The sequence below is a fragment of the Triturus cristatus genome, chromosome 5_1 (assembly GCF_964204655.1).
Source record: "Triturus cristatus chromosome 5_1, aTriCri1.1, whole genome shotgun sequence".
Classification (NCBI taxonomy): Eukaryota; Metazoa; Chordata; class Amphibia; order Caudata; family Salamandridae; genus Triturus; species Triturus cristatus.
The window spans coordinates 281167874-281187518 of record NC_140587.1 but is presented as its reverse complement, the minus strand read 5'-3'; the positions used below and the strand labels follow the sequence as shown (position 1 = coordinate 281187518).

Genomic DNA, 19645 nt, shown 5'->3' with positions numbered 1-19645 from the left:
TTAGAAATGCAATAGGTTTTGCATTTTATTCTGTTAGTTATTGGCATAGTGTAAATATATTAAAGCAGCATGAAATATTATGTGCATGTCGTTGCTGTGGACGCCATTACTAAATGGGTTAGTTTACAGACAATAGATACAACGTGAAAGGCATTTCCAGATGGAAATCATTCTTAGTGATTATATGAACACTAAGAAATTGAGAAACCATTGTGATTCTTACCGAAGACTGGAGTCTAAGTGATTACATGTGAACTTGCGAACAGAACCTAGAAGCCATTCATGGCGGGTGTGTATTAAAGCAGCGTGAAAGGTTATGTGCATACTACTGCTGGGGAATCCATTAATAAATGGGTTTGTTTTCAGAAGATTAAACGTGAACAGCATCTCAAGATGCAAAGCATTCTTAATGATTACACTAACGCTAAAAAACCTTCCAAAACACGGGCACTCTGCAACGATAAAAAGAGTGCGAAAACTGGAAGGAAAATTCAGTAAAGCTAAAGGATGCCGTAATAGGCCAGTGCTTCAGGGAAGGAGCAAGACACGAGAAGGTGGGACATATAATGCAAAGAAACCACATGGAAGAAAGCTTTTGAAAGTGACGCTCTCCTTAACAAATCAGCAGAGAGGGGCGGAATTAAAACCCACATAATGAATACAGCATGTCTTGAACACAGCGCATGTGCGCTGCCTAGGCGCGACCTAAAAATTACCTAAAGAGAGACATTAAATAATATGAAATGAACATCTGCAATTAAAAAAAAATTGCTATGGAGCACCCCACTTGCAACCTCCCTACACCCTCCCTCACAGGAAGGTTTGATTGAGATGCAACAAACACTAAGAACCACAATGAACTCTCTTTTGAATATCGGAAACAAAATGATAGAAACATCATCTATTTTAGAGCAGTACAAAGTGAGGAAGTTACCGTCTAGGCTACTGTAGAGAAAATATCCCCTACACATATGACATTCATCAGGGATAGTGATGGTAAAATAATACACAGGAGAGGATCAACTAAGTGTTCTTTCATTATCTGAGGACTTTATATGCCCAGACTCGATGGAGACCTTTGTCAGGGGCCGGCATAGAGAGATGACTTGAGCACTCTGAGGATCTCATTGTGGTGATTAAGGGGCTTTGCATTGGTAAATCACCCAGTGGACACGGCTTCCCAGCTGAGTTTTGCTTGATGTATAGAGGCATATTGCTTGGCAGCTTATTACTCTTCTTGACTGAGGCACAAATCTTTGAAGTACTACCATATTGTTTGTGTGAGACGATTGTGATGGTACCTAAGCCAGACCGTCCAACCCTTTGGTTTTCATAAAAACCATTGAAACCCTTATGCATTCTGGCACGTGCAATCTTTCATATCCGTTTTAGAATTCAAGAGTTCCAACTATGAAACTTTGTCCCTTAACTGTGCTCCTTTACACCTCTCTGGATGCTTGCCTCTGCTACCCTTCCCCAGCACTCGACCATATATGAACATGTTAGGTTATGAGGATTGGTATAGCGACCTAATCACCCAATGGGTATACAGGCACTGGGGTAGATGGCCGATCTGGCTCCTAGTTTAATAGCCAGGTCTTCAGTTTCTTGCAGAACTCGAGTAGGGATGGGGAGGTCCTGGTGTGGTATGGAAGATCGTTCCAGGATTTGGCTGTGATGTAGGAAACCGAGTATCCTCCTGATTTACTCCTGTGGATGTGGGCTACTTGCCTGTGTGGAGGATGGCTGAGGGTTGGGGGAAGTTGAGGTGGTGGTTGAGGTAGGTAAGTCCGACGTTTTGGAGGGCTTTAAATGCATGGGTGAGCAGTTTGAATTGGCATTGCTTCTGAACTGGTTGTCCATGTAGCTCTCTGTGGTGGGGCATGATACATTTGCCGGGGTGGGATGTTGAAGAGGAGTCTGGCGGTGGCGTTCTGGGTGGTCTGGAGTCTTTATATGAGTTGATTCTCTATGCCAGCGTGGAGTGTGTTGCCGTAGTCTATCCTGCAGGTGATGAGGGCTTGGGTGACCATGCATCTGGTATCAGTAGGGAGCCATTGGATTATTTTGCGGAGCATACGTAGAATAAAGAGGCAGGAGGAGTTGATGGCATACACTTACTCTGCCATCGTGAGTCTGTGATCCAAGATGATTCCAAGGTTTTTGGTGTGGCCAGTGGTGGAGGGTCCCAGGTCTGTTGGCCACCAGGAGGAGTACCATGAATAGCTCTTGTTCCCAAAGATCAGGACTTCAGTTTTTTCCGTCTTGTGTTTTAGGCAGTTCTGTTTCATCCAGTTTGCTACATTTGACATGCAGATGACGAAGTTGGTCCTGATGGTATGCTTGTTGTCGGTGAGGGAGAGGATGAGCTGGGTGTTGTTTGCGTTAGGAGACAACGTTGATTCTGTGGGATCTTATGTGATTCTGTGAGATCTTATGATGTGGGCGAGTGGCACCATGTAGACGATGAAGAGGGTAGGTGTCAGTGATGATCCTTGTGGGAATCCGCAGAGGAGGTTCTTTGGTTCGGAAGTGTAGAGCGGCAGCCTGAGTCGCTGGATGCTGTCGTAGAAAAAAGAGACCAGCCATCTTAGGGCAGGTCCATGTATTCCAGAGTTGTGGAGTCTTTTGATGAGGGTGCTGTGGGAGATGGTGTTGTAGGCTGTGGAGATGTCGAGTAGTACGAGTGCTGCAGTTTCTCCTTTGTCCATGATGGTTCAGATGTCCTCAGTTGCTGCGATGTGAGTGGTTTCTGTGCTGTGGTTGCTGTGGAATCCAGACTGCAAGATGCCTAGTAGGTAGTGTTGTTCAAGATGGCTGGAGAGTTGTTTGTTGATGGCTTCCTCCATGACTTTGGATGAGAAGGGCAGGAGTGAGATGGGCCTATAGCTGCTGAATTCTTTTGGGTCTGCCATGGGTATTTTCTGGTGAGCTATGATTTCTGCGGGTTTCCAGTTGTCCAGGAAGGTTCCACTTTGGATAGAGGTGTTTTTGATGGTAGTGAGGTGGGAGCTGATCATTGTTCCTCCTAAGTAGTAGATGTGGTGGGGGGAAGTGTCAGTGAGGGCTCCGGAGTGGATTGTTCTCATGATTTCTGCTGTGTCTTCTGGGGTGAGGGGTTTCCAGTTTGGATCTGGTGGTCCGATTTGGTGGTGAAGGGCAGCTGGTTGAGGAGTTATTTTGTCTTGCGTTGGGGTGTTGAGGTTGCTGTAGAACTTGAGGATTTTGTTGTGAAAGAAATCACAGAGGTTGTCGCAGAGGTCTTGCGACGGGGTGGTGGAGTTGGTGGCGGCTGTGGTTTGAAGAATTCTTTAAATTATGTTGAAGAGCTCCTTGCAGTTGTTGGAACTGTTTTCCAGTCTGATAGATAGGGCTGTTTTTCTTGCCTCATTGAGTTGGGTGTGGTATTTCCTGAGTGTGGGCTTGTGTTTCTTGTGGTGGTGTCCCAGCCGGTTCTCCTTTTTCTCTCCAGCTGTTTACAGTGGCGTTTGGAGTTTCTAAGGTCTTTAGTGTTACCAGCTGATGTGTGTTGGTTCTTGAGTGTCCGATGTTCTTCATGGGGGGTCTATGGTGTCTTCGCCGGTAGAGATCCAGTTGTTGAAGGCTTCAATGTTGGGATGCAGGCCGCCAATGAGGTTTGGTTGGTGGTCATTGAGGGTGTTGGTCCAGTCTGTGTCCTTTATCTTGTTCCAGCCACGTCTAATGTTAGGAGTCTTGGCTGTGGGGGGCTGGAGTGCATCTATGAAGAAGTGGATTATGATAGAGTGGTCTGTCCAATTGAGCGGAATGAGGTGGCTGAACTTGACCTTGTTGCTGGCTCTGAAGATGGGGTTGATGGTGTTTTCTGCATTATGCTTAGGTCCTTGGATGATCTGGGTGAGTCCAGGGATCTCGAGTAGGGGCAGTGGAGTTGGGATCTTTTCTGTCTTAGAGATGGAAGTTGGGGTCGCCAATTAAGATAAAGTTGTTCAAGCTGATGGCAACTGGGGCAAGGAAGTCTGTGAGGAGATTGCTGAAGTTGGCGGGTGGTCCTGGAGGTTGGTAAGCTAGGGTCAGGGTGCCTTTGATGGTGGTGTGGTTAGTGATCTGTAGTAGGAAGTGCATATGTTCCTTGAAGGCTTGGTTCTCGTTGGTGGAGGTGGTGCAGGTGATGGAGTCCTTGTGGATGATGACTCCTCTTTCTGGCTTGTTCCGTCTGTCCTGGAGTGGAATGGCTGTGGCGATAGTGGGTGCCAATGTGGGGTTTAGCCAGGTCTCTGTCAGGGAGAGGATGTCTGTATTGATGGTGTCCCAGATCTCAATGGTGTGTTTGCTGTGAGATCTGGTGTTGTAGAGCATACATGCCGGACCGGGCTAGGCATGTGTGGTACATGGGTTGGGCGTGTTGGTGCTGGTGAAATAGCAGTGAGTGCATGAAAAAAAGGTCCTACTGTGGAACGAGGTGAGGCGTGGAAGCAGCTGTTGTAGTGGTGTCCTGTGTTGATTTCATGCAGGGGGGAGATTGTGTAGCTGCCGTGTTTGGTCAGACCGGGGTCCGTGGCGCTGGGCGTGGTCTAGGCACAGACAGGCGCAGACGGGCTTGTGCCAGCAGCGTGACTGCTGCGCAGCGACTGCTAATAAGTAGGTTCTAGGAAGGAGGTAACCGCGTGGGAGTAGGGGGCGGGCGTAGGAGGCTGGAGAAGGCACACAAGTGAGATACAGGTGAGGAGTGGGGAAGGCGAGGAAGAGCAGGAGGGGGAGGTAGGAAAGCGCGGAAGGAACCAGAGGAGAACTGGGATGAAGAAAAAGCAGGCACAAGGAAAACAGGAAGATGCACAAAGAGAGAGAGTGTGGTGAGTGGAACAAGGGCAAAAAGAGACACAAAGAGAGAGTGGACAGTGAGAAACGGACACAAAGAGAGAATGGACAACAGGCACAAGGACGAAAGCAAAAGAGTGAGAGAGAGAGTGAAAAGAACAAAGAGAAGGGTACAGGAGTGAAGGGCGAGAGGAAGGAGCAGACAGCGAGAGAGAAAGAGGTGCGCAAGACCGAGGAAAGGCCTTGAGGCATCGAGGCTGGGTCCAAAATGGCGCTAGACTGGTCTGAGCACCAGTCCAAGTAAGTGGGAGCTGGGGCCTAGGCACCCATGCAAACACTAACCAGTCGTATTGAATGTGTGCGGTTTCTTTGTACAACTAATGTTACTTCTTCTATTATGTTTGAATTAAAGAGGCAAATACGTTAGTTCTGGTAATAAATTGATGTTTATATAGCTATTGAACCAGCAGTTGTGCCACCTAGGATAGAAGGGAGGAAGAGAGAAGTTGACTTTAAAAAGTGGAGGTCACTTTTTTTAAAGATTTTGGGTAGATTTATCGGCGTGGGATTCAGATGGCCATATCATGTTTAGCGCTCTTTCAAAATATGGCTAATTAATGGGATTTCGATGCATTATTCCTAGCATGTCCTGCAGTCATGTTTTCTTTTGGTAAGTGATCCCAGCAAACCGCGTGCAGTGTTGTGAGGCATTGCATGTCAGGTCCTGCAGCAGGGACCTTGAAAGCCTTTGATGAAGCCTCCCATTGGTTGGAGATGAATCGGGTGCCGCGCATTGATTCATATCTGCGGTGACCTTGAAGTATCCTCTGGTCGCGCGCTGCTTGAGCTCTTTCAGTGCACCTGATACAGTCTTGGAAGAAGAAATGAGCATCATCTCCGGTTTTACAACTCTATGATTTCGCTTGAAAGTAGAGCCTCTCTGTAGGAAGTGTTCAGCAAAGCAACATTGATAAACGGAGAATAAAAATGGCCCAGTCAGCTTTGCCGTCAGATGCCTGCATGAAAGAAATGTCTGCATTTCACAGCTTTTATAACAGATGTCCTTTGAGTTGACATTTTCTCTGGGTAACGTCCATGATTACACTGTGGAAGTCTCACCTTCTGTTTTGATTGGGTACTTTTTTTTTCACATGTAAAATGGGACCCAGACGTGCTCCTGCTTATATGTTTACACTGCAGCGCCCAAGGGGAAATAGAATTTCTGGTGGGAGGGGGGAGGGAATGTTCTGAGCTAGTGTACAGATATGGAATGCGATGGTATTACCAAAGCCCATCTCAGCAGAGACTCTCCACGTTGTCTACGCCCAGCCTGTGCCTGCTCAGGCCATAAACTTCAAACTGAATATCCACAAATGGACTTTGCGGTGCAGCAATTGTAACCAGCTAAGTGGCCATAATCCCCAAAAATGTAAATTGACCTGCAGAGCTGCTCGAAGGCGGCAGCATATTTTGTGCCTGTTAAAAAAAAAAAAAAAAAAATTTGCTTTCTGGGGCATATTTTTTTTAGATTGCAAAATATGGAAAACCAGACCGCAAGGTCCTGGTCGTCTGACTTGGTGAGGAATAGAACATTGCAAGGAGGCCTAGGCACCATAGCCTACAGATAGATGGAGGACTCATGAAGGTTTGATACTTAGTCATTTTATGGGAAGGCAAGAGGGTCAGCATCTCACGAAATACTCTCGAGTAATAAAGGCTTTCTGTCCCTTCGACCAAAACTACATGACCCTTTTCCTTGTCAGGACCGGCGTGCTTCAGAATCGTTTGCAAAGGAAAGTCACAGATCTTCCACTACTGCAAGGACTTGATTTGTTTCCTACAACATCTTCAAGGCTTAGGAGATGGACATCTCTAACCCTAAACTTTCTAGAGTTTTAGGAACGTAGTTGGATGTGAGACAAGTTGCATTCTTCATTTACTTCCGAAGTTCACCTTTGCTGTCCAATGCTTATTGCCTTTGTCTTGAATGTAATGTAACACTTAATTCTTTTAATGTCAATGTTGTGATGTCATTGAATATTTGACCTGCTTTGACTTTGATCAGGTAGAGCTCCGGTAGAGCTCCACTGTTTTTAGGTCTCGCCTGGCGATAGCAGCTCGCATGCGCTGCTCTCGCCATGCGAGGGCTTCTTGGAATCAATACACAGAAGTCATGTATCCGCTCCGCCTACAAGTTTGATTGGCCTGCGTCGTTTCTCGTCATTAATTATGCTAAACATACTTCGGTCATTGCCTTGGAGCCTCCTGGTTGCCACCCTGTCCGCTTTAGCCCTCGCCCACTGGGATTGGATGTTTTTCTGGCAGCGTGAGACACGTGTTTAATATTTTCTTGTGGCACTTTTTTTTTTCCTATTGCATGTGTCTATGGGGCACTCAGCGTAAGGCTTTTTTTTTTCTAAACAATGAGCAAATGTGCACCTACCGTTGGAAGTGTTTTGGAAGTGTTTTAGGAGATGACCGAAACATTACTATCCTGACGGCGGACTAGGCATAAAAGGTAGGCTATTTTTATTTAATTACATTCTGTATTTGTATGTGCTACATTTACGGAATAAAGTTTTGGGTGTGTGGTTTTGACATAGTTCTCATATGGTGCAAGCAAGCACCTATTGCATCTTAAATGCTTGTATTATCCGCATCCTTTTATTTTGCCATTTCGAGCTACCATGCCGGCCAAACATGGGAGTATGGAGCGCTACGAATCCATAGGTACGGCCGCAATGCGCTATACTGATAAGCTAACCAAATAGCGCATAATGGCTCTGGACATGGCGCTACGAAGCCTCACCAGCGGCATCGGAGCACTATGCAAGTGACACATTTTATGAAACCACTGTCTATTAATGGAATGGCTGTAAACGTTTCCCCACAACACATACAAAGCAACAGTTCTGTATGTTTCTCATGTGCCAATTACAATAATGACTTGTTTATTTGTCACACTTTGACATCTGGTTTGTTTTGCGCACTCTCCCATCCCCCCGGGAGCGTGAGTTAAATCTACAAGTGACGCACCCAGCGAGTCGTTTAGACGGACAGATGTCCTTGGAGGGGCGTGATCAGACCTCCAGGACCACCACAGCCCAGGGAGGGAAAGAGTGTCCGGACCAAGGGGGGTGGAGTCCTAGTGTAATTTAATGCCGCACGTGGATTCTCTGGCTTTAGAGGCAGCTGCGGGAAGATGTGCCTATACCCTGGGAATGACGAATGTTTATGTGATGAAGAGGAGGTCGGGGCGCTGCACTCTGACCCTTCTCAGAGACGTGCCTCTGTGTCCACAGCCTGGGTCCTTGGACACTGAGCCCGCAGGGCAGCCCCTGTGTCGGAGGGTCTCACAGGCTGGCGTGCCTATGCAGAGGTAACCTTGGGACAGGTAGCGCCCTGGGCGACACAAAAATTGGCACTCCTCTCACCTGTTGGAAAAATGAGAGATGTGGGAGAGAAGGTGAAGGGCTCAAAGAACTGGAGGGCCATGAGAAGAAAATCAGACCGTGTAGACAAGGGTGCCAGTGTTGACCATCCTTTTCTTTGCAGCCAGGTCAGTGTGTGAGACTGCATCAGGAAGCTCCTGCGCCCCTCTGTAGGTCGGCGCCCACGGCGTGGGCCCAGCAGCTCCCGCTAAAAGCCAGCCCTGTGGTGTGTATACATGCACGTGTTGACGAGTACGGCTCCTGACCATGGTCTGTGTTCCTGGATCACCGCCCTTTACACTACATGCGCACTGAACACAACTGCCTGGCACCATGGGGCCGATTCAACACAGTAAGTATAGATATTTAACAGGGGAAGCAGCACATGAGGGAGGGAGCTAGAAATCATGTGTACTCTCATGGAGTGCTAAAAGAACAAGTATTTGCAATGCAATAGGTCTCGCATTTACGCGAGTTTAAGCTATTGGCATTGTAAATAACAATGCATTTTATTTATGTTTCAGTAACGAAAACAAAAATAAAAGGCATTGTTATTTGCAATGTCAATAACTCAAACTCGCATAAATGCGAGACCCATTACATTGCAAATGCTTAACCTTACAGTGACTATGACTTTGGATAGACTGTCCAATTTGAAAGCTCCCAGCAAAAAAAATAATGCACAAAATCTGCGATAAATATGCCCTGAGGTATAGCTGGAAACTCAGCATCCAGATGAAAGGGACTACACCTTTTTTTGTCTCACCCTCGCCAAACACATTCTAGAATGAATTACTTTTAAGCTCTGATGACATGGTTAGAATCATGATGATTATGTCATTGATCGAACTCAGGGCCATTTCTGATCATTCAGCTATTACCTCGTCGTTCGACTGGAAATCGCCCACAAAAAAAGATAAAACTTGTCATTTAAATCCAGAAATTCTACAAGATCCCACACTTTGTCAATTGATCGAAGCAGCGATCAAAAAGTATTATTCTGAAAATACCAAAGAAGACTTCAACCCACAGTTACAGTGGGATGCCTTTGAGGCTACAGGTGCGAGCTCAAATGAATAAACAAGCAAATAAACAGAGCTATTAGAGCAGGACATTAAGAAACCTGACTTGAAATATTTATAGAGAAAGGTAAAGATGTCTTGGATCTACTGAATAATAAAAAATATGAATACAATAAAATTATTGGTAAAAGAGCCGGACTCTGGGTAACAAACTAAACCAATATCAAACTTTGTAATGGCCATAAAGTAGAGAAAAAACGAGTGCATTATTTAAAATGCAATGAATGAATCCGGTTCTAACAATCAAAATTTGTAGAATCTTTATACGATAACAAAGCTGTTGATTCCAAAGAGGGACACACTTATCTAAACAACTTAAACAAACTCATTAGTGAGCAAACACAGCTCCTAAATAAAGAAATGACCCAAGAAGAGGTGCATGTGATTATAAAGGAGTTTAAAGTAGGCATATTTGCGGGCCCAGATGGGTAAGTCACCATCAAATAGACTAAATTAAGATGAAACCTGGTTAAAATTAACCTATGGTGGGTCGATAAAATGTCGCTCAGATACGGCTGCAAGCCGCACACTGGGGGAATTTATAATAAAACAGCCATCACCAGCCTCTTTCTGTTATAATTTGTCAGACTGATAAATATAGTTCACTTCAAAAGACAGTTTTACAGAATTGGCAACAGAGTACAGCTCCAGTTCTATTGGCTGCTACTTATATGTAAATGTGTGTGTATGTGTATTCATTAAAAGAAAAAAGATTAAAGTGACATTATAGTTAAGTGTTGAAATGAGGTAAGAACTAACACTTAAAAACCCTGAAATTTACCAGTTAAAGTTTACTTACCTTACTATAACCGTGCCCCCACCATGCACTGCTTGTGAACTCTCATATTACATCACTGATGACAAGTTAACTGACATCATTGATGGCATCGCTGATGACATTTCAAGTGACATCATTGGTAATATAATCCAGTCACTGTGACAGCATATTTTAGACACCCCCATTTCCAAATGACTTAGCAACTTTGGGTGCCAAATTCCGTGGCCACAAAAAGCAAAATTTGTGGGCCACAACCTCAACATTTTTGTTATTTTTGCAAGGGGAAAAAATGTGCCTGCCACAAAAATACTGTGTTCTGCCATTGCTGGAGACTGTTGTATGTCACAATTGTAACCTTGTAGAGTCTCCAGCAGCTCAGCGACTCAATTGTAAGATGTACGATGCCAAACAGCAGATTACAATGGACCTGCTCTTTCTGGCATCAGACAACCTGTGTTCCTTGCAGAGTGCAGGACAACAGGGGCTGGGTGGCAGCTAAGGTTGGGGGCATATATAAAATGCTAATAAAAAAAGAGTATACATGGGGGAGGTTAGTTCTTAACAGGAGACAGAGAGGAGCCAAGGGAAGAAGAGGAGGACAGTGGAGGGTGAGGGGCAGGAGTGCCTTTCAAAGGCCTGCAGATTCTGCCAGGGGCACACAGAAACATGTGAGGTAGGCTGCAGGCTAGTTGCAAAAGAGGGTGCGTTGAGCATTTCAAAGGAAGGGCAACCAAGAAAGTGAACACCTCTGCTATCTGCTAGCCTGTTGCTCACCCCTCTTATACTGGCTCAGCTGCTGTGCAAAGCCAGTAAAGAGAGGGTGAACCCCATATTTTCTGTTTTTTAATACAAATTTTGTGGGCAGTTTTGTAAACATTGCGGGATTTCTACAATAGTGCTGATATCACTATTTCTTTTAAATTGCGATATCCTGGGATGTCTGCTTAGGGTTTATGGACAACACACTACACCTGTGACCAATGTTGTATCACTAAACAAATGATAATGCACATAGCGTTTGACCTCATAATGGAGGCATGGCAAATTTGTCAAATCACCCACATTTCGTGGATGAACCCGCTTTTTATTCATCCACCTAACCACATCACTCCATAGACTGTAATGGGGACACCCCCTTTTTAAGCCTTGAACACCCCCCCAAAAAAGAGTTCATACTCTAGTTATCTTAACATGATCACTTTCTTATTGACTTCACAAGATCCTCATTTTTAGGTCGAGGCTAGTGCATGCGCTGCTCTAGGAGATGACCTTTAGAAATCGGTCTGCACTTTTCCTCACACTCGTGCATGTGGCGGCATCCACCTTGCGGGAGCGAGCAGCAGCGCGCAGGGGCCATCTGTTTCTAATTAGCGTGGCCGCGCGCGCTTGTTTTCTTCTCCCGTCTTCGGCGTCTTTGATGTTTCCCTTCTGGGTTCCTGTCGTGTGAGTTTGTCTTTTTTAACAAGTTCTTTTATTTGTTACTAGGCTATATTTTCATCTAAGCAGTGACCATTGCAATATAAATTGTCACGCAAAACAGGACGGAGCTAAGATTTAAAGTTGGCATTGTGGCTCGAGTTTGTGCGGCATTGTGTTTAACGTTGCCGTATTGTGCGTTGCTTGGAGTAGCCGCTCAGATCTCGGCAGCAGGGCCTGCTTTTTTTCTTTCTTTTTTTAATGGGGCCACTCACCGTTTCAAAAGATATGTAATTACTGAGCAAACCCTTCTCGTGTCAATGACCTTCCAGCAGGTCTTCCTTACCCCACTGCTCCCTCTGCAAACATGAAACAAGCAACAGGGAAGGGAGGCTTTTCCAGAACCAGCTAGCCCTAGCTCTCTTCGTCTTGTTTCCAAAAGTGGCTTATTCAGGCGTATGTCACGATGTCTGAGGAGCGTGCACTGAGTAAAAAATATGCTGCAGCTTGTTCTGGCTGTGGATGCAATGCTAGCAAAACAGCCAACAGCCTTTTGCTATTACCGGGGTTTTAAGTTGGGCGGATTCTGCTAGTACTCAGCATGGACTGTAATAAAAATCCGACATTGTAACAGGCACCTGATTGGCCCTCTATTCTTGGCTTTCCAGATTCTTCTTTTTTATCAAGTTGATGTGATGTGAATATAACATGTTGCTATGAAGCAATGGGCTGTTGTGGCGGTGACAAAAGTTTCCAGCATCGCTGCATGCTCACTGATTGCTCTGGGGCATGCCCGCACTCATTGTGGTCCCTGCAGGCTGGCAGAACTCTGGCATAGGCACGCTTCGAGGTACAGAATGGCTAGGCAGTTTATTTTGATCCTACCACCTTGCCTGTTCTCTTGACAGTGTTCTGTGATGCAAAGTGCGTTTTTGTTTTTAGTTCTAGCCTTGAGACAGCTTTGGCTAGTTGTTGCCAGTTTTTTGTTTTCCCCAAATATCAGAACAAGAATGAACATATATATAGATAAGTACATAAATGTCTACTGAAACAAGCATTGGCATAGCCAATAGGTCTTGCTTTTGGGACCTTATAAATGTTTAGTTATGCAGCGCAATATCCTTGGTGCAACAACATCAACTGTTGCATGGCTAAACACTTATAAGGTCGCAAAGGTGAGACCTATTGGCTATGCCAATGCTTGTTAAGTTAAGAGATGGACATGTATGCATTTCATAGTGATAAGACACCTTCTGTCAAATCCTATGGACAATCCTCTGTAGTTTGCTAAAAGAGACGGCACACTTTCCAGAGATGAGGCACACAACCTTACAGCCATGCTAGCAAACCCATTGTGAGCTAAACCAATTCTAACTGGCTTAACCCTACATTCTACATTTTTTAACAATCTGTAGTGCCTCAAAATCTTCAATAAAGTACTAGAAATAAACATTTACATCATATTGACCTCCTCGCTACACAGAATTTCTCTATAGCACTGTATTACAACTATTTAACATAGGCTCATGCTCAGACACCCCCTGGTGGATAGTCGATTGTCAACAGAAGGTTTGGCTTTTTGCACAGACTATTTTGCATCAGACTTTGGCTTTAAGCCACAAACTACTTTGGAAAAAAGCCTCTGCAACCCATATCAGGTGTGCTCAGCCATTACCATATTTAGCATGGAGTACTACTTGTACCCCATACATCACTGGTTTGTAAACACTGCACACTAACTTTTAACATGCACACCCGCACTTGCCTCTGCGCATACACATGAATACACACAGTAACTGAATGCTGTATATGAGTATGATGTCATCAGTTATGTCATCAGTTATGTCATTTAACATGTCATGAGTGATGTAATATGTGAAATCATAAGCAGTGCATGACAAAGGCGCAAATTGAAGTTAGTTCACTAAACTATAACTGGAATTTTTTTGTGGGTGCTTGGTTTTTAAGCATTAGCTCGTCTGTGATTTCAACACCCAACTATAATGCCACTTTAAACTTGGATTTTGTTTCCTGAGAATTTTTATCATATTAAACTTGAGCATTCTCTCAACCTCTTCAGGCAACCTGCGCTCAGTGCTTCCGCTGCACAGCGTCTTTGGCCAGGCCCTGCATCCAGTCCCAATGTGGCCGCCCAGCCCAGACTGTGCACAGCCTGGCCTCTGGCCAGCCCTTGCGCCCAACCACCGTAGGAGGCCAACTGAAGTTTCTTGTGCCAGGCACTGTATCCAATACCTACCGATGGGAGCGCAACCCTCCACAGATGCTCAAACACCCCTCGGTCTTCTGTGGGCCCCCAACCCTTCCACTGCATATAGCCTTCAGCCCACCCCTCCACGGCCGCTCATCCCATTTAAGCACTGACTATGGTCATAGAACCTGACCATTGGGCAGGGCATGTGCATAACCATGCCGCAGGTGCCCACCTCCTCCTGATGAACACAGCCTTAAGTCATAAGCATCTTTGTGTTGGCAGTGCACAGTGTGTGGTTGGCACATGCGCCCAACCCCACCACGGGCGGCCAACACCACGCTGCGCAAATGCCTTTGGCCATATGCAGAGGAGGAGGGCTGAATGCCCTGCGGCCAACACCCCCTTGTCCATCCTACCCCCTGCTGCGCTTGGCCTTCAGCAGTGTGCAGAGGTGGGTTAGCCCTACATTCTCACCCCAACCCTTGTGGGCATATGACACCTCACTGTGCACAACCATCAGCAGTGTGCAACGGTTGGCCTTGTGCCCAACCCACTGCAGGCAGCTAACCCCCACAGCGCACAGCCTACAGCCTGCATAATTGCAGTTATCTGCAAGGTATACTGTATGACCAGGCCATTGTAAAAAAATGTAATCGTTTTTTGGTACTGCTGTACTAGTACTGTGGTATGACAGAGGGTGCCGCACTGAGTACCCCGGTTCCATCACCCCAAACTAACTTTTCTAATGTAATTTAAGGAATGGTCGCTTCCACCGCCCTCCCCACAAACACATAGCTCTGGGGGTCACACTATGCCCACTGGCCTTCTTATTAAGGGCTTGCTTCAAAAATATTTCTGGATTCTGGAACTGAGTCGTTGAGTCCTGTAATGGCAGCCGCAGCATTTGTTTAGCAGGACTAATGATTATATATTCAGAAATCCATATATTTATAAACTTAATTATACAGGTGTATACAAAGCAACATACATATGTAGGTACACATCAATAGTCCAAATAAAGGATTATATACAGAGGGATATGCAGCATATTTATGTTCGAGTATGGTGGAAATGTGGGGAAGAGCCAACTCTTGAGTAGTCTTCTGAAGATAAGGTAGTAATCTGTGAGACATGGTTTGTTACCTTGGCATATATATTGGGAGAGGTCTGGACGATATCTTCCGTAAAAAGAAAAAAAATATATATATATAGCAGGACGCTCCAGTGGCTAGAGGTCAGAATACCTGCTTGGACTAAATTGTCATTCTCCATTGCAGGGCGGATCGCCCTCATGAAAATGATTGTCCTAACCAAATTCCATTACCTGTTCGTAAATATGCCGATCCCCCTTACCAGATACTTCCTCCACTGTCTCTTATCCAATCTCATTAGCCTAGTCTGGGCAGCTAGCAATCCCGGCTCTCCTGGGAAGTGCTCATGCTCCCCTACAACCAGGGAGGGCTTGCACTCCTGACATGGAATTATACTATTATTGTGTCCAGGCACAATTTGCAGACTATTGACACCACCCTACACAATTCCAACCACATGTCGCTATTGAAACAGATAACATCTACCCATACCGGCTCCAACACTTTCATATGCTACCCGCCCAATGCCCTACACGCACTATTGATACCACTGGTGTATTATGTGGGTCTGGGGCCGCTTATGGAGACGTGTGGGGATCCCCTCTCTGTACGCGGCTGGGATCCCTACGTTACAAAATCCGGCGTTAGACCTTACGATAGACCATGGAGCATGTCTTCAACTAAAACGCCGTTAGCTGACCACGTTTGGAGACTTGTATCCAGGTGGCCACTTCATCCCACCGCAGGCACTCACTGAACTCCTGCACAGTACACTACTCGACTTGTTCCTATACTGTAGACTTGGAACCACTTACTGCACATTGCATGCCTCCTTTCCGCAGGCCACCACTTCATATCCTGCATTGGAGCTGCTACTCCAATCTCAATCTCTAGACTACCATGCAAGCAGAAGCCCTGGTGTGCACCCGACGGGCTCAGCTGGAGTGTCAGAGAGAGCTCATGCCCCTCACCTTACAGAGAAACAGTGGAAATATTGTTCCTCCCAGACGGCGATCCTATCGCCTAGTTACAAATTTCAACTAATTCACATCAAATTCCTACATAGATTGTCCTCTACTCCGGTGATGCTACACAGAATGGAGCTTAGAGGGGGAACTAGCTTCACGAGATGTTGCTCCCCAGAGGTGGGATTTCTGCACCTTGCCTGAGAATGTTCACAAATTGCCGCCTATGGGATTGACATATTTGATAGACTCCACAATATCACGGCCTATCAGGTCCCTAGGACGCAAATGCTTGCGCTGCTGGGCTGGGTTCATAATGCACCCGTCACCTTTCGCTGGCTCACGGCAATGCTGCTCCATCTCGCCAAGCGTAGGGTGGCTATATATTAGAGAAGAACTCTCGAACCCGCAGTTTAGAGACTGGTTGAAAGAGGTAGCGTGCTGCCACTAACAACCGGAGCTATACTGGAATCTCACACCTCATGTATCCCACCCTGCAGATATCTTAGAACCAGGTGTTAACATACCTCGCTGCTCTGAGCGACCAAGAACAACCAACGAGAATAGACATGGTTCGACTGTAAGCCTGGTGAAACCCTACCGCCTTAAAGGGCGGGAATTGAGATGATCTCCCCTCTCACCCCACACTGCACCAGCGATATATGTCATGCTGCATTACAATAGTGACCCGCTCCCTCTTTTTGAGGCTGCACTCGCCCTCCAACTAAACTACCAAACGCCGTACCATACACATTGCACCCAACTGTCTAATCTTACCCTTCACTATTAAATGTCACTGTGCGTAGAAGTTGCCTATTCTAAGGCAATATGCGTAACCAAGTACAAAGAGTGTAAGTGATATGATGTATTCTGGATGTAACAAAATGGAACCCAAGGTCCTAGACACATCTTTCACGCAGGGGTAGGCAAGAGGTAATTTGTAGTGTGTGCGTGGAGTGGAGTATGTTGCTTCCAGAAGCCTTTATGTGCAACGCTAGAATGGAAAATGAAACCTTCAACTGATAATAATAATAAGACAGTGAAGTAGGACAACTCTGTATGTTAATTAATTTGCTGCAGAGTCCACCTCGTAAGCTGAAGTAACTGGCTCAAACCCTGCAGGGTCTGGTAGCCTCTTTCTTATCCATTGCTTGAATATGAGATCATGGAGGTTTCATGCTAGCATCTGGTTTTAGGGCTTTGGGCGATTCCGTTTGTAAAACGTGGTGATTTATTAATTTACATGTGGTGCATGCTGGTCAAACAGGATGTAATTGTTTGCAAGCGCAGTGAATCAGCAAACACCCTGGCTCTAGCCGTGGCAGTGTCAATACGATAGCATGTCTCCCAAACCACTGAAAGGAGTACACCCTGATTAAGCACACACGCCACACCTGGTGTCTCTGGGGGGCAATGTCAGGTGCCTGCGTGTGGTAGAACGCGCTGGGTGGGGCTGGCATCAACTGCGTGGGTTGCGCGTCACTGTCGAATTTGCGGGCGCCACATCCGGTCCTGATTCTGCAGTGGGTGAAAATAACCAAAGTCGAGGAGAAACCGACCACTTTCTGTTCGTAGGTTTTTCCCTTAGGAAATGCAAATGTGTGTAAACATGCTGAGCAGATTTAACATCGGCTTCTTTATCGCGCTTTGACAGAAATTGGCGCCCTCCCCAGTGCCCTGGCCACGGGTGACTAACTAGGGAAGTTCCATGTTGGTCAGCTTGTTGCTGTTACTATCGTGGAATTGGTATCTGAGTTTTGTCGGTGCCTCAGCCCTCTGGAATCTGTTGCTGCTGTGGCGCTGGAGGAGCGATGTTAGTAAAGTTTCAGGAATGTAGCCACAGGTTTACGCTTTACCTCCTCCAGAATTTGAAAGCAACAAGGGCCAGATGTACAAAGTGTTTCAACTTTCCCAAATTATTTGATTAGGTAAATCAAAGGGTTTGGGAAGGCTGAAACCTTTTTTTCAAATGAACTAAACTCATTAAAGCTTTTCTGAATTGTTAAACGGTTTTAGTAAACCATAAGAATCCGGTATTTGGAAGGCGCAGGTTTAGGGCGTCCCTTCTAAGCACCAATTCCTTATGGTATGTTTTAATTATTTGCTACCAAAATCTGGTTGCAAAATATGAATATTTTGCCGACACCTCAAAGAAGGCGGTAACCGATTTGCAAACGGAAAGAGTGTTTTTTATTTAGAAGTAGGCAGTAGTCCATGGGACCACTGCTTATTCCTTAAACAAGCATTTGCAATGCAATAGGTCTCGCATTTATTAGAGTTTGAGCTATTGGCATTCTAAATCACAAAGCCTTTTATTTATGTGTTTTGAAAACCTGCAAGCAGTGCGTAAACACCCACTTTGTACTTCTAGTCCTTGCTTACGAGAAGCAAGGCTGGCAGCAACTATGCCTCTTTTACTGCCAGCCTTGCTTCTCGTAAGCAAGAACTAGAAGTACAAAGTGGGTGTTTACGCACTGCTTGAAGGTTTTTTAAAACACCTAAATAAAAGGCATTGTCATTTAGAATACCAATAGCTCAAACTCTCGCAAATGCGAAAGTCTGGGAGCAAGAGGCTATACTTTATCAAGAAATGTTAATCAGGACGAGATGAGAGAAAGGTGGATGAATTGAGAAAGCACTAGATGGCCTTGCAGCGCTAGAGGAAGCCAGATTGTTGGAATGGTGCTGGTGATTTGAGCTACAAGGCTGAACCATCAGGTTAAACAATAATCCGAAAGTGTGAGAGACAGAGGCAGGGAGGTGTGAATTATTGGGCCCCTGAGCAGTAACTTGTCCCCGTTCCGCCACTTCAAGGCTTGCAGTAAGAGGAGAAGTGTCTTTCTACAGCTTTATCAAGAGACATGAACTAGATCATAAAAGATTAAAGGGTGTTGGAAAGCTTTTGAGGGTGGTGGAGAGAGCAACCCTGCGGCTGGGGAGACAGAGCGAATGAAGAGAAGAAACGCAAGGACCTGGAACCTGGGGAAGAGAACCAAAGGGAAGAGAAAGTGAAAAATGACAGAAAACATTCCCAGCAAATGTGTGTTTTTTTTTGGGATCCATTTCACAAGGGAACGAATGAGGAAAGAGAGAGGGTAAGAACCGTGTCTTGAAGTCACGGTTTTCAGCAAGTTAGGAGGAGCGAGACCGAAGGAAGAAGAGAAATAAAGAAAGAGGGAGGGGGGAGGCTGATAGAGGCAGAGCAAGAGAAGTAAACACTGTCCTTGTCTGGCTAGGCAAGAAGGAAGAGGCCGAGTCCTTTTGATTCTCTGCCCTCTCCGCCGCCGAGCCTTATCTATAGGCAGTGGCTATATCTGACACTCTGGGATGCACGTTTAAAAATAAAACAGTAGGAGAATGGTTTCCATTAAATTAAAGTAGGCGCACGCTGTGCCCTGTCGATCGCGCCCAGTTCATTCTATTTAAATAATAATGTTAGAACAGATAGGTGGTATGGAGTTGGTTTCTGGACATAGAAAATAAATATGCTGCGAGCAATCTGCAGACAGAAATGCCAATTCTGCTGGAAATGTAGTATGTAACACGGCAATAAAACATTTTGTACAGAGAGCAGTGGAGTAGATCCATTCCTCTCTTCCACACACTTCTCAGACACACACTCCTACTCCGCAATTGCAGGGGAATAAATACCACGTGGAGAGTAAATAAAACTCACCAGATTACATCTCCTACTCTGCTCGCCTGGCTGCCGTATGTGTTGCATAGCAAACAGCATTAGCCTAACTCATTCCCTGCTGGGGCCAGCTTGGGCTTCCTAGTTGTAAACGCGCCTATTTGAATGCAGAGCGCGGGTTGGGGAGTGTTGTGGGAAGCCAGAGATTAATTAAAGTGCAACATGCTGTGACGAGAGAC

The 19645-nt window shown here is 45.6% G+C and overlaps 1 protein-coding gene across 5 annotated transcripts in view; it reads left to right on the top strand.

Moving 5' to 3' along the window:
* The window catches only part of LOC146830728 (uncharacterized), a 435729-nt gene that overhangs the window by 252841 nt on the left and 163243 nt on the right, over positions 1-19645 (top strand). The gene's annotated exons all lie outside the window — the stretch shown is intronic.